This window comes from Cherax quadricarinatus, chromosome 10, assembly GCF_038502225.1.
Source record: "Cherax quadricarinatus isolate ZL_2023a chromosome 10, ASM3850222v1, whole genome shotgun sequence".
NCBI lineage: Eukaryota > Metazoa > Arthropoda > Malacostraca > Decapoda > Parastacidae > Cherax > Cherax quadricarinatus.
Window position 1 is genome coordinate 25688704 of NC_091301.1, and position 14203 is coordinate 25702906.

At 44.9% G+C, this 14203-nt stretch overlaps 1 protein-coding gene across 3 annotated transcripts in view; it reads left to right on the top strand.

The window, feature by feature from the left end:
• The window catches only part of LOC128688011 (NADH dehydrogenase [ubiquinone] 1 beta subcomplex subunit 11, mitochondrial-like), a 46446-nt gene that overhangs the window by 14853 nt on the left and 17390 nt on the right, over positions 1 to 14203 (top strand). Inside the window, exon 4 of one of the 3 annotated variants that reach the window (XM_053775678.2) lies at positions 9697 to 12448. The exons of 1 other annotated variant lie outside the window; for it this stretch is intronic. The gene's annotated coding sequence lies outside the window, so the exon portion shown is untranslated. Of the gene's footprint in view, positions 1 to 9673; positions 12449 to 14203 lie in introns of those variants that run through there. One more of the 3 variants, XM_053775676.2, reaches the window with a different exon arrangement.

Below are 14203 nucleotides of genomic sequence, written 5' to 3' on the forward strand. Positions count from 1 at the left end.
GCGAATGTGTGAAGCCCAGAAAGTTGAAAACGTGAATGTTGAGGGAGACCTGTAATATCTTCTTGGTTTGTAAATATTAATGTTTAAAATAAAACTGGGTGTGTTCTTATCAGTTTTATTCCTCTTCAAGGAGGGCTTCTTGTTGTGGTGAAGAGGATCTTGGTCGGAGGAATTAGACCTGTCGGTCTCCTTCCTTAGACCGAACCTAATTACCCCCCAATCCCCCCTTCCCTATCCCATCCTCCCCTTTTTACTTTCCTCCTCCTCCCCACCCCTCCCTTTTACCCTTCCTTTTTGGCCTTTGGGTTTTTTCCCACAGGCACGCTAGTTACTAGGTAGGGGAAAGGGTACCGGGGTCCATCCCATTCCGTTGAGGTTCTTGGCGGTGGCGTAGTTTGCCGTGGAATCTGGATTGCCTGGAGATGTCTCGATCCCTCTCGGGTATCCCGGAGGGTGTCTTTCGGGCGACAGGTGTATCTCTGGAAGCCACCTTTCGGATTCCAGGGGTGGTGGCCGAAGGAGGTATGCTTTGTGGCGGATATCCGGCCGCCCTCTCTTTTGTCCACCGAGGTAGCTCGGCAGATGTGAGGTTGCTATCCCGGATTGCTGGTTTACTGGCATGATGGGTAGGGTATGGCACGGGTTCCATGCTGCATCTGCGCTACTTGCGGTGCTGAGGTCCTCTTGGGCACGGAGGGAGATTTCTAGCTCTTTCATTCCTCCTAAGAACTATCCCTCCCCGGTCCCCCCTTTTTTTATTCTTTTTTTTATTTTTCTTTTCTTCTTTCTTTTTTTTTTCTTAAAAAGAAAAAGAAAGAAGTAACCTAACCATGGAAGCCCTTGTCCATGAACCTGTTACCCCCAGGCCCCTTCTTGATACCGCACCCCGTTCTGACCCCGACTTGTCTTTGGACCGCTCTTCGGACACTCCTAATGCCTCTGTACCTCTTGCCGGTGCTGTTTCCTCCCCCACTTCAGGTACTGAGGTCTCGACTGACTCCTTCGATTTATCTGACCTCCGCTCTCCTTTGACTATGCTTCCAGCCTCTCCCTCTACGGTGCGGCAATTTTCGAATCTCCGGCCCATTCCACGTCGGACCAACTCTGGTCCCACGCCTAAACGCCAACAACAGTTACCTGCTGATGATACTTCTCCACCTTCTCGTTCTTCTCAGAAAAGATTGACATGTCCTGCACTCCCTTTCCACACTCAGTTTCAGAATGCACAATGGACTAAATTCTTCACTTTACGACCGACTTCCTCTATTGCCTATCTTTCCGACCATAGTATTGACAAGGCACTCCTTCACCATGTTGGTAAGGATATTTCTTTCCATGCTCTTAAGAGTGGTACGCGCATCGTCACTGTACAGAATGGTACCCAAGCTCATGATCTTTCTCTTCTTTCCCATATCGATACTGTTCCTGTCACTATTGAAAAACATCATTCCCTCAATTCTTGTAGTGGTACCGTCATTCTGCCCCATACCATAGTTCAACAAAATTTCCAGACATGTGGCACTGACATTCTCGAACAGCTGGAACTCCAAGATCTCCCAATTCTCAAGGTAGACACTTTATGTTCTTCCTGCCCGCGGGCGGAGACGATACCCTAGCAATGTGGCTCGTTTAACTTTTGACAGCCGTGAACTCCCATCCTCAGTTTATATAGCAGGACATCGGTTACAAGTTCGAAAGGTGATCCCTACACTGCAACAGTGTAGAAATTGCTGGCGATTTGGCCATCCAGCGAAATATTGCAGATTATGGCCGAATGTCCAGTCTGTGGTGCTGATGACCATTCTAATACATCTTGCAATCGACCTTCCTCTTGCCTTAATTGTCATGAGGCTCACCCTTCGTACTCTCGCCGTTGCCAAGTCTACTTAAATGAGCGGGAAATCCGTTACCTCAAAGAGGCAGAAGGTCTCCCTTATGCCATGGCAGTTTCTCATCTCCGCCTCCAAGGGAGACTACCTCGTGTTTCTTATTCCCATGTTTCAAAACGTCCCCCAACTTCTGGGGTCCCATCTTCTGCAGCCTCCTCTGTAGTTACCTCTCCCATAATCACTCCTGTATCTAATTCTTTTGCTGTCCTGGGCTCGGACGTCCCTACTTCAACGCCTCAGTCTGTTCTCACTTCTTCATGTTCTCCCTCACAAGCCTCGGTATCGACGAGATCTCGCACGACACCTCCTCCCAATCGTCCCTCTTCTTCTAAGAAGTCAAAAAAAGGTCCTTTAACCCCTCCTTCCCTTCTTCCACCTCCTCATTTTACCTTCCCTGTCTCTGTACCTGGTTCTTCCCCTCTCACTGGCTCTGGTACAAGTGTAGAGGTTCACCCTCCTCCTCGTACTGTACCTTCCTCCCCTGTTCACTCCCAAATTTCTTCCTCTTCTGCCACCTCCCAGGTTTCTGCCTCTTCTGTCCCCTTCCATGCTCCTTCTCCAGTTCCCTCCACCCTTTTGCCCCTCCCCCCTACCTTGGTACAGTCCATTACAGTTCCAAAATTTACTCATCCTTCCCCTATCATCTCCAATATTGTCTCCCATACGACATCTCTGAATTCCGAAACACTTGAAGCAATCTCTGAATATATTGCAGAGACCAAACCATCAATGGACACTGATCCACCCTCTGTTCCTTCTCTCTCCTCTCCTCCATCTGCGCAACTCCTCTCTTCGCAACGCACCGTTCCTTCGCTGCTTGAATGTTTTCCGCTGCCTCCGCATGTGGACTTTTCTAACCCCTCTAGTCCGTAGGAACCCTTACCTGCGGATTTCAGGTATCTTTATCGTTGCCAATCATGGCCTATTTACAGTGGAATATACACGGCCTCGGGGGTAATCGGGGGGAGCTTCAGATGTTACTCTCCCAGTTTTTCCCTGTTAGTGTTTGCTTACAGGAACCAAAATTACATTCTGCTGTTATCTATCCCATCTCAGGCTATAAATTATTGTATTCTTCAGATCCTTTTCCTGATGGGACCTTTAATGAAAGTGCCCTTCTTCTATGCACTGATATTCCGTACCATCAGCTATTTGTTCATACTTCGCTGCGTTACACAGCAGCCCGTATCCACTTGCATAGGTGGTATGCGCTCTGTTCTTTATATCTCTCTCCTTCTCGGGCATTATCTATTCCGGATATTGCCTTTCTTGTTTCATCATTACTGCCACCGCTTCTGTTACTTGGCGATTTTAATGCCCATCATTTCCTCTGGGGGGGGGGTCTCACTGTGATTCCCGTGGCATTCAGTTAGAGGCTTTTCTTGCTACCCACCCCCTCCATGTTTTAAATACAGGTATTCACACCCATTGTGATTCTCGGACTCACACTCTCTCTTGCATCGATCTTTCAGTCTGCTCTTCCTTCGCCGCATTAGACTTCACCTGGTCTGTTCTCCTGGATTTACATGACAGTGATCATTTCCCAATCATTCTTACTTCCCCTTCATATTCACCACCTCTTCATATCCCACGCTGGCAATTTGATCAGGCAAATTGGAACCTTTACTCACAACTAACTGTTTTTAGTGAGGTTCCTTCTTCATCCTCCATTGATGAGCTTTTACACCTCTTCTCGTCCTCCGTTTTAACCGCAGCTTCTCATTCTATACCCCAAACTTCAGGCAGGCATTCTCAGAAATGTGTGCCTTGGTGATCTCCTGCTTGTGCTCGTGCAGTACGTTTGAAACGCGCTGCATGGGGCAGGTACCGGTACAATAGAACCATGGAGAGACTTCTTGATTTTAAGCAGAAGCGTGCGATCGCTCGCCGTGTCATCCGTGACACTAAACGCACTTGCTGGTGAGATTATGTCTCCACCATCACCTCTGCTTCCTCTATGAGTGCAATCTGGAAAAAAGTACGAAAACTGAGTGGTAAATATTCTCCTGACCCGGCTCCTGTTCTGCGGGTTGCTGGTGTTGATATAGCAAACCCACTAGATGTTGCCAATGAAATTGGCAATCATCTGGTCCATATTTCTCAGGGGCTCCATCTATGCCCCTCGTTTCTTTCCTCAAAGTCTGCCAGAGAGTTAGCACCCTTGGACTTTTCTTCTCTCAGAGAAGAACAGTATAATGTGCCTTTTACACTTCAAGAACTGGAGGCAACACTCTCAGCTTGCCGATCATCGGCAGCTGGGCCCGACGACATTCATATTCATATGCTACAACATTTACATCAGTCAGCCCTTGCAGTCCTGTTACGCCTTTTCAATCTTATTTGGTCACAAGGAGTTCTTCACAGCCGTGGAAATCTGCCATTGTTCTCCCTTTCCGCAAACCAGGCACTATGGGACATGAAGCCTCCCACTATTGTCCCATTGCTCTTACCAGTGCAGTTTGTAAAGTGATGGAACGCCTGGTAAATAGACGTTTAGTGTGGTATTTAGAGACCCACAACAGTCTCTCCACTTGTCAATATGGCTTTCGTAAGGGACGTTCTACCATAGACCCCTTACTACGCTTGGATACGTATGTTCGTAATGCCTTTGCGAATAACCACTCGGTTATTGCCGTATTTTTTGACATTGAGAAGGAATATGACACAACTTGGAGGTATAATATTTTGGCCCAAGCCCACTCCTTAGGCCTCCAAGGCAATCTACCATCCTTCCTTAAGAACTTTTTAACTGACAGCCATTTCCATGTTCAGGTTAATAATGTGCTCTCCCCGGACTTGATCCAAGCTGAAGGTGTCCCCCAGGGATGTGTTCTGAGCACAACACTTTTTCTCCTTGCTATAAATGATTTGGCCTCTAGTCTTCCATCAAATATTTTGTCATCACTCTATGTTGATGACTTCGCTATTGCCTGTGCAGGCACTGACTGTCACCTCATTACAGTTTCTCTCCAGCATGCGGTCAACCGTGTTTCCAATTGGGCCACCACACATGGGTTTAAATTTTCCAGTACCAAAACTCACAGAATTACTTTCACTAGACACTCTGTCATCTCCAATCACCCTTTGTACCTCTGTGGCTCCTGTATCCCTGAACGTGATACAGTCAGGTTTCTGGGCCTTCTCTTTGACCGTAGGTTATCCTGGAAGCCTTACATTACCTCTCTGAAGGCAACTTACCACAGCCGGCTGAACCTTCTTAAAACCCTTGCTCATCTTTCATGGGAGCTGATCGTCGAACTGTCCTTCGCCTACATTCCACCCTCATTTTATCGAAACTTGATTATGGTGACCAGATCTATTCAGCGGCCTCTCCTGCTACTCTCTCTAGCCTCAACCCCATTCATCACCAAGGATTACGTTTATGCCTTGGTGCTTTTCGCTCTTCCCCTGTTGAGAGCCTCTATGCAGAAGCGAACGTTCCACCCTTATCCGATCGTCATGATGCCCGTTGCCTCTGCTACTATGTACGTTCTCATGATCTCCGCAATCCTTCCATTTATAGAATGGTCACTGATATTAGTAGACATTCTTTATTTGTTCGCCGCCCCTGTTTACTCCGTCCCTTCTCTCTTCGCCTACATTCGCTCTTGTCTTCTCTTCAGTTACCACCTTTCTATGTTCATGTAGCATCTCACTTTTCCCTACCCCCCTGGGAAGTTCCAGCTGTTCGAGTCTGTTCTTTCTCTCTCCCTTGCTTGAAAGCCCAACTGTCTACGGTCGCTTCCCACTCTCTTTTTCTTGACTACTTCCACTCTCATTCTCATGCCATTGCAGTGTACACAGATGGTTCTAAGTCTTCTGACGGCGTAGGATTCGCAGCAGTGTTTCCGGACAGCGTTGTACGAGGGCATTTACTATCTTCGACTAGTATTTTTACTGCTGAATTGTATGCCATTCTTGCAGCACTTATCCATATTGCATCTATGCCTGCATCATCATTTGTGGTTGTCTCAGACTCCCTTAATGCTTTACAGGCTATACAGAAATTTGATACACCTCACCCCTTAGTCCTCCGTATCCAACTTTGGCTACGCCGCATCTTTACCAAGCATAAAGATATTGTTTTTTGTTGGGTCCCTGGTCATGTTGACATACAGGGCAATGAACAGGCAGACACTGCTGCGCTGTCAGCAGTATATGACCTACCAGTTTCATATAGAGGTATTCCATTTATGGGCTATTTTGCTGCAATAGCTACCCACCTTCACACCCGTTGGCAACAACGTTGGTCTACTCTGCTCGGTAACAAACTTCAATCTATTAAACCGAGTATAGGTTACTGGCCGTTTTCTTGTCACCAGTGTCGAGGTTGGGAGACTACTCTCTCCCGTCTTTGCATTGGCCATACTCATCTTACTCATGGATATCTCATGGAGAGGCGCCCTGCTCCTTTCTGTGAGAATTGTCAGGTTCCATTATCAGTCAGCCACATTCTGTTAGGCTGCCCACTTTATCAACGAGCACGCAGAATTTACCTCTGTCGTCGTCTTCGCTCCGCTGCTCTCTTTACCTTCCCTTCTCGCTGATGGACCCACCTTTCATCCAGACTCTCTCATTGACTTTTTGACAACAACTGACTGACTTCACAAACTCTGATACCTTCAGCCCTTTCTACCTCAATCTCTTGCTGCCCTCTACCCCCGCATTATCCCATGCCCCGCTGTTTTCTGTAACCTACTGATCATCCCTCCCCCCTTCTGCCGCCCAATACCCTCGCTTCCTTCCCTACCCCGCAGCGCTGTATAGCCCTTGTGGCTTAGCGCTTCTTTTTTATTATAATAATATCAGTTTTATGTGATTACTTTCCATATCATATAATACAGTGGAACCTCGGATTTCGTCCTTAATCCATTCCAGAAGGTCGGTCTAAATCCAAAACAGACGAAAACTGAAGCAATATTTCCCATAAGAAATAATGTAAATACAATTAATCCAGTCCAGACACCGAAAAAATTAACAAAAAATACATTTTTTAAAGAATAATTATAGTTTTACATACAGAAAACGATGGGAAAGGAATATAAATGACTAATGAGATATATAAATGAACATTTAACATCACACTTACCTTTGTTGAAGGCTCTTGTTGGGGTATGGACGGCGAGGAGGGGAGAGGGAGGAGGCGAGGTTATTGTTTTGAAGAGGAATCCTCCATAAGGACTTCAGGTATCAAAGCCCTATCCGGGGTTACTTCCCTTTTTTGTCTTTTACTGGCACAAGGACCAGCTTGAGAGTCACTGTACCTCTGTCACACTAAAAATCTGTCCAGAGAGCTCTGTTTCTGGCATCTCTAAGATTTGCCTAAAATGGGACAAGGTATTGTCACTGAACATGTTGCAGATATGGCTTGTATCAGCATGGTCAGGGTGATATTTTTCCACAAAAGTTTGCACCTCATTCCACTTTGCACAAATGTCCTTAATCACTGAAGAAGACCCCTCCCCTCTCTCTTCCTCCTCCTCTGAAGCAATTTCCTCAGCTGTGGTCTGTTGCTGTTCCAGATGAAGGTCTTGCAGCTCTTCAGTGGTTAGCTCTTCACTGTGGTCCTCCACCAATTCTTCCACATCCTGGCCACTCACATCCAACCCCATGGACTTCCCCGCAGACACTATAGATTCCACAACAAGCAGAGGGTCGACAGGGTCAGCCTCAAACCCTTCAAAATCTTTGTTGAGGACACATTCTGGCCACAATTTTCTCCAAGCAGAGTTCAAAGTCCTGGAAGCCACTCCCTGCCAAGCCTTACCTATAAGGCTTATGCAATGGAGGATATTGAATTGATTCCTCCGGAACTCTCTTAGGGTCAATTCAGTGTCTGAGGTCACTTCAAAGCACCTTTGAAACATTGCTTTCGTGAATAGTTTTTGAAATTATAAATGACCTGCTGGTCCATGGGGTGGATGAGAGGAGTGGTGTTAGGAGGCAAGAACTTCACTGTTATAAAATGGAAGTCCCTAAACAACTGATCTTTCAAGTTTGGAGGATGAGCAGGAGCACTGTCCAGTACCAAGAGGCTCTTGAGCGGCAATTTATTTTCCTGGAGGTATTTTTTCACACTCGGGCCAAAAAATTCATGGACCCAATCAATGAAAATTAGCCCGTGACTCATGCCTTATTATTAGCTTTCCACAACGCACAATTTACTCTTGACAACATTATTCTTCTTGAAAACACTGGGATTTTCAGAGTGATACACCAGTAAAGGCTTCACTCTGAAATCTCCACTAATATTACCACAGAACAAAAGAGTTAGCCTGTCCTGGCAGTGCCTTTTCCTCCTGCGTGATGTAGGTCCTCTTTAGCATTTTCTTCCAAAAAATGCCTGTTTTGTGACAACTGAAGACATGTTGAGTGACGAATCCTTCAGCCTCTACGTACTCCTTGGATTCATCAATGAATTCTTCGGCTGTACATTTGTCTGAACTTGCAGCCTCACCATGCCTTACAACACTGTGTATGCCACTACACTTCTTGAATCTGTCAAACCAGCCTTTGCTGGCCTTAAATTTACTAACAGCAGCAGATGGTTTTAAATCTGATGGTGTCGGGTTTGCAGCAATGTTTCCAGACACCACTGTGCGAGGGCATTTATTAGACTCGGCTAGCATTTTTACAACTGAATTGTAGGCAATTCTCATTGCAGTTATTTGTGCTACATCAATGCCTACCTTAACATTTGTAATAGTCTCAGACTCCCTTAGTGCTTTACAAGGTATTAAAAAATTTGACTCGCCTCATCCCTTAGTTCTTCACATACAACTTCGGGTGTGCCGCATTTGTAGCAAAAGCAAAGAAATCATTTTGTGTTGGTTCCCTAGTCATGTTGATGATGTTGAGGGCAACAAGCAGGCAGACACTGCTAGGAGGTCAGCAGAAAATGACCTCCCAGTTTCATTCAGAAGTATTCCACTGTTACACTATTAGACTCTCCTGTCTTTCAACGAGCACACGGAATTTACCTCCAATGTTGTCACCACTCTAAAACCCTTACTTTAACTTTCCGCCTAGCTGACGGCTTCACCATCGACACAGACTTCCTCTTTAACTTTTAGACAGCAACAGATTTATTAAACAAACTTTGATAATACTTCCTTTAGCACTTCTGACAGCCCATTCTAACTCAACCTCTGTTATCCTCTCCACCCCTGGCTATTTTCTGCTGCACCAACACCCTCTGTCCTGAACCACTGTGTGACCCTAGTGGGTTTAGTGCTTCTTTTATATAAAAAATAATAATACACTACAGTAAATTGTTAAGTATTCCACATCACTACGGTAAATTATTCATTATTCTACATCACTATAGTAAACTATTCAGTACTCTACATCACTACAGTACAGTGTTATGTACTTTACATCACTACAGTGAACTGTTAACCCGTAAACGGTCCAAACATATATATACGTTCTCTCACACAATACCCCGAATATTTTGAGAAACCAAAAATTGATTTTTTTTATAGGGAAAAATAACATGTAGTACCCAGGTGTCCCCATTTTTTTTCTATGGCAGACACACTGAGTGCGCACACCCATTCTCTCGTGTGTAGGCGACTCAGGCATATCGTGCCAATGTTGAATGAATGACAAATGAAACATATATATATACGTTTGGGACGCTACATAAGAGAACGTATATATACGTTTGGACCGTTTAAGGATTTTATACTCCACATCACTACAGTAAACTGTTATGTGCTCAAAATCACTACAGTAAATTGTTCAGTATTAAACATCACTACAGTTGTCATTCATCACTACAGGATGCTGTCATTCATCACTACAGGATGCTGTCAATCATCACTACAGGATGTTGCCAGTCATCACTACAGGATGCTGTCAGTCATCACTACAGGATGCTGTCAGTCATCACTACAGGATGCTTTCGATCATCACTAGGGGATGCTGTCATTCACTACAGGATGCTGTCAGTCATCACTACAGGATGCTGTCAGTTATCACTACAGGATGCTGTCAATCATCACTACAGGATGCTGTCAGTCATCACCACAGGATGCTGTCAGTCATCACTACAGGATGCTGTCAGTCATCACTACAGGATGCTGTCAGTTATCACTACAGGATGCTGTCAGTCATCACTACAGGATGCTGTCAGTTATCACTACAGGATGCTGTCAGTCATCACTACAGGATGCTGTCAGTTATCACTACAGGATGCTGTCAATCATCACTACAGGATGCTGTCAGTCATCATCACAGGATGCTGTCAGTCATCACTACAGGATGCTGTCAGTCATCACTACAGGATGCTGTCAGTTATCACTACAGGATGCTGTCAGTCATCACTACAGGATGCTGTCAGTTATCACTACAGGATGCTGTCAGTCATCACTACAGGATGCTGTCAGTTATCACTACAGGATGCTGTCAGTCATCACTTGTATCACTGGAGTAACCAAAGCACTTCTAGTTTCCTTCACTATTAGCTTCACTACATTACTATTAAAGAACATGACCCAACATGGACCAACACCATATCCCCTTTAAAATCAGGCATAATTACAGATAATACCTGTCTTTGTAATACTCACTTGTGCTTTATAGTAATCTGTTTACATTAATGTTTTATCACTGATTTCATCATTGCTTAGTTAATCTTAAGTTAATTTTAAGCCAGCCCGTAATGCTATGCATAGTATAAGTGGCTTTGGCATGCTGCTCTTATCTGTATTTTTTTTTTGTACCTCTGTATGTGTGCTCAAATTGTAAATAAATAAATAAATAAATATACTGTAGTTAAGACCTTGAAGTAACTGTCTTGTTTCTTTGTTTCATGTTTATGTGAATGTAGTTGAGAATGATGCTAATGGCATCCTGTGTGGATCTGCGAGTTCTGAAGCCAAATTGGCCATCAGAAAGTAGAGAGTTGTGTTCCAGGTATCTGCGAAGGTGATGATTGATGAGTTTTTCAGAGTTTTCCTAAAGTTTCGAGGAGGCTGATAGGGCGATAGTTTCTAGGGTCAGAGTGGTCTTTTTTTGGGTTTAGGAAGGAGGATAGCAGTAGCAGCTTTGAAGAAGGAAGGGAAGCATCCAGAGGCAAGGGAGGCATTGAGGAGGTTTGTATAGGTAATAATGATAGAGTCAAGAAGGTGTTTTAGGATAGTATGGTTTAGGCTAGAGGCACCAGGGGCCTTGGGAGGAAGGTGTCTGAGGAGAGTTTTAATGTCTGTGATGGTGAAAGTAGTGTCGAGTTCTTGGGAGGAGGTAAGAGAGTCCAGATGGATGTGGCTGTCTGGTGGTGTTTCGTGTGTGTGTGTAGTGTTCCAGGGATAGCGTTAGGGTGGGATGGGTGAGGGTGGAAGATATTAGTAGCAGCCTGCGGGTCTGAGATGTGTGTGTTGTTGTGGGTGATGTGTTTGAATTTGCTGGTGGGAGTGGTGCCTCTGATTTTTTTGATAAAGTTCTAGAAGACTTTAGTGTTCTTGATACGCTGTTTGTCTGCTTGTTGTATGAGTTGTGACCAGTGATTGTTGTGGTCTTGGTCTAGACTGTAGAATGTTGTTTCTGAGGTAAGTGAGATCTAATTAGACTTGATTAAATCTGTGTGTGTTGTAGAGGAAGTGGTTGTGGTAGCAGATAATTAGTCTTCTTGTTCTGATTGAGGGTTTGAAGGAATAACGAGTGGTGTGAGTTTTCTTTGGTATTGCGGTGTTGGCTGTTTGTGTAATTGTGTCCTGGATGAGAGCAAGTTGAATGTTAGTGTCAGAGATGAGTTTGTTGTTGTAGTCATAGGTAAGGTTAGTATTGTCTATGTGTTGTTTGAAGGCATCCCAGTCAGCGTTCTTGTAGGAGAAGGAAGGTGTGGCTGGGATGAGGATAGGGTTGGAGATGTGTAAGATGACTGGGATGTGATCAGAGCCTGTAATAGGGCCAGGTGAGATGTAGTGTTGAAAGAGAGAGCTGGCTCGGTTTGCCAGAATGATGTCGGGTTTGCCTTGGCCCGTGTGATTGTAGAAGGTGTTGAAATCTGGGCCAAGGTGAATTAGGTGTTTGTGGTTTGTGAAGTTGAGTAATTGGTGACCAAGTTTATTGTTACTGGTGCGATGAAAGGCGCTGTGTTTGGCATTCATGTCAGCTAGTAGGTATGTTGGTGTGTTAGTGTAGTTGAAGACTAAGGAAAGGTCGTATATGTTGAGAATAGTGTTTGGGCAAGCATGGGTAGTGAAAAAGATGAAGAGTCCAAGGTGGGTGTGTATTCTGAAAGCAAGACAGTGCTGGTGAATAAAAGGGATTGGGAGAAATTCGTGTTATATGTTGGATTTGACAAGGATGGCAACCCCATTGTGGGGATCATAGGGTGACTGTAGTGTAGTATAACCATAATGGCGGGTACGTTGAGGGGCTTTGAGGCAGGTACTGTTTAGCAAAATAATATCTGGTCTATACACAAATAACCCGCACATAAAAGAGAGAAGCTTACGGCGACGTTTCGGTCCGACTTGGACCATTTACAAAGTCACACTAACCAGAAGTGGAGCAGGACGGCTATATATAGGCAGGAAGAGGTGGTGGTGGTAGTAGTAGTAGTAGTAGTAAAAGAATGGTATATAATACTGACAAGATGAAATTAAGACACATGCGCAACACCTCAATTACTGGGAGCGCTTAAAGTTCCTGAACCTGTATTCCCTGGAACGCAGGCGGGAGAGATACATGATTATATACACCTGGAAAATCCTAGAGGGACTAGTACCGAACACCCATCTTGTCGGTATTATATACCATTCTTCTACTACTACTACTCCCACCACCTCTTCCTGCCTATATATAGCCGTCCTGCTCCACTTCTGGTTAGTGTGACTTTGTAAATGGTCCAAGTCAGACCGAAAGGTCGTCGTAAGCTTCTCTCTTTTATGTGCGGGTTATTTGTGTATCGTTCCAGTCACGGTATTGTGCCTTTTTTTTTTTTTGTTATTTTTGTTAATATCTGGTCTCTGCTTCAGAGAGCTCGGTCAGTAAGTGCCTTATTGTAAAGTAGAACGTACGTTGAACTGACTCACCTTAAATATGATTTAATGGTTTCGTCATACCAAAGTTAGTGTCGGGGGAGTTTAGATTAAAGCCCGTGATAGTGGTGCCATCGGTGGATGTGTGTTTGTAGGTGTTACGGACCCGTTTCCTGGAGGGAGAGGAAATGATGGATATGTTTTTATGTTCTTTGGTCTGTATATCAGAAGTTGGGGCAGGTTTAGGGTTACCTGGAGTTTACCTGGAGAGAGTTCCGGGGGTCAACGCCCCCGTGGCCCGGACTGTGACCAGGCCTCCTGGTGGATCAGAGCCTGATCAGCCAGGCTGTTACTGGTGGCTGCACGCAAACCAACGTACGAGCCACAGCCCGGCTGGCCAGGTACTGACTTTAGGTGCTTATCCAGTGCCAGCTTGAAGACTGCCAGGGGTCTATTGGTAATCCCCCTTATGTATGCTGGGAGGCAGTTGAACAGTCTCGGGCCCCTTACACTTATTGTATGGTCTCTTAACGTGCTAGTGACACCCCTGCTTTTTATTGGGGGGATGTTGCATTGTCTGCCAAGTCTTTTGCTTTCGTTGTGAGTGATTTTCGTGTGCAAGTTTGGTACTAGTCCCTCTAGGATTTTCCAGGTGTATATAATCATGTATCTCTCCCGCCTGCGTTCCAGGGAATACAGGTTCAGGAACTTCAAGCGCTCCCAGTAATTGAGGTGTTTTATCTCCGTTATGCGCACCGTGAAGGTTCTCTGTACATTTTCTAGGTCGGCAATTTCACCTGTCTTGAAAGGTGCTGTTAGTGTACAGCAATATTACAGCCTAGATAGAACAAGTGACCTGAAGAGTGTCATCATGGGCTTGGCATCCCTAGTTTTCAAGGTTCTCATTATCCATCTTGTCATTTTTCTAGCAGCTGCGATTGATACAATGTTATGGTCCTTGAAGGTGAGATCCTCCGACATGATCACTCCCAGGTCTTTGACGTTGGTGTTTTGCTCTATTTTGTGGCCAGAATTAGTTTTGTACTCTGATGAAGTTTTTATTTCCTCGTGTTTACCATATCTGAGTAATTGAAATTTCTCATCGTTGAATTTCATATTGTTTTCTGCAGCGCACTGAAAGATTTGGTTGAAGTCCACCTGGAGCCTTGCAGTGTCTGCAATGGAAGACACTGTCATGCAGATTCTGGTGTCATCTGCAAAGGAAGACATGGTGCTGTGGCTGACATCCTTGTCTATGTCAGATATAAGGATGAGAAACAAGATGGGAGCGAGTACTGTGCCTTGTGGAACAGAGCTTTTCACTTT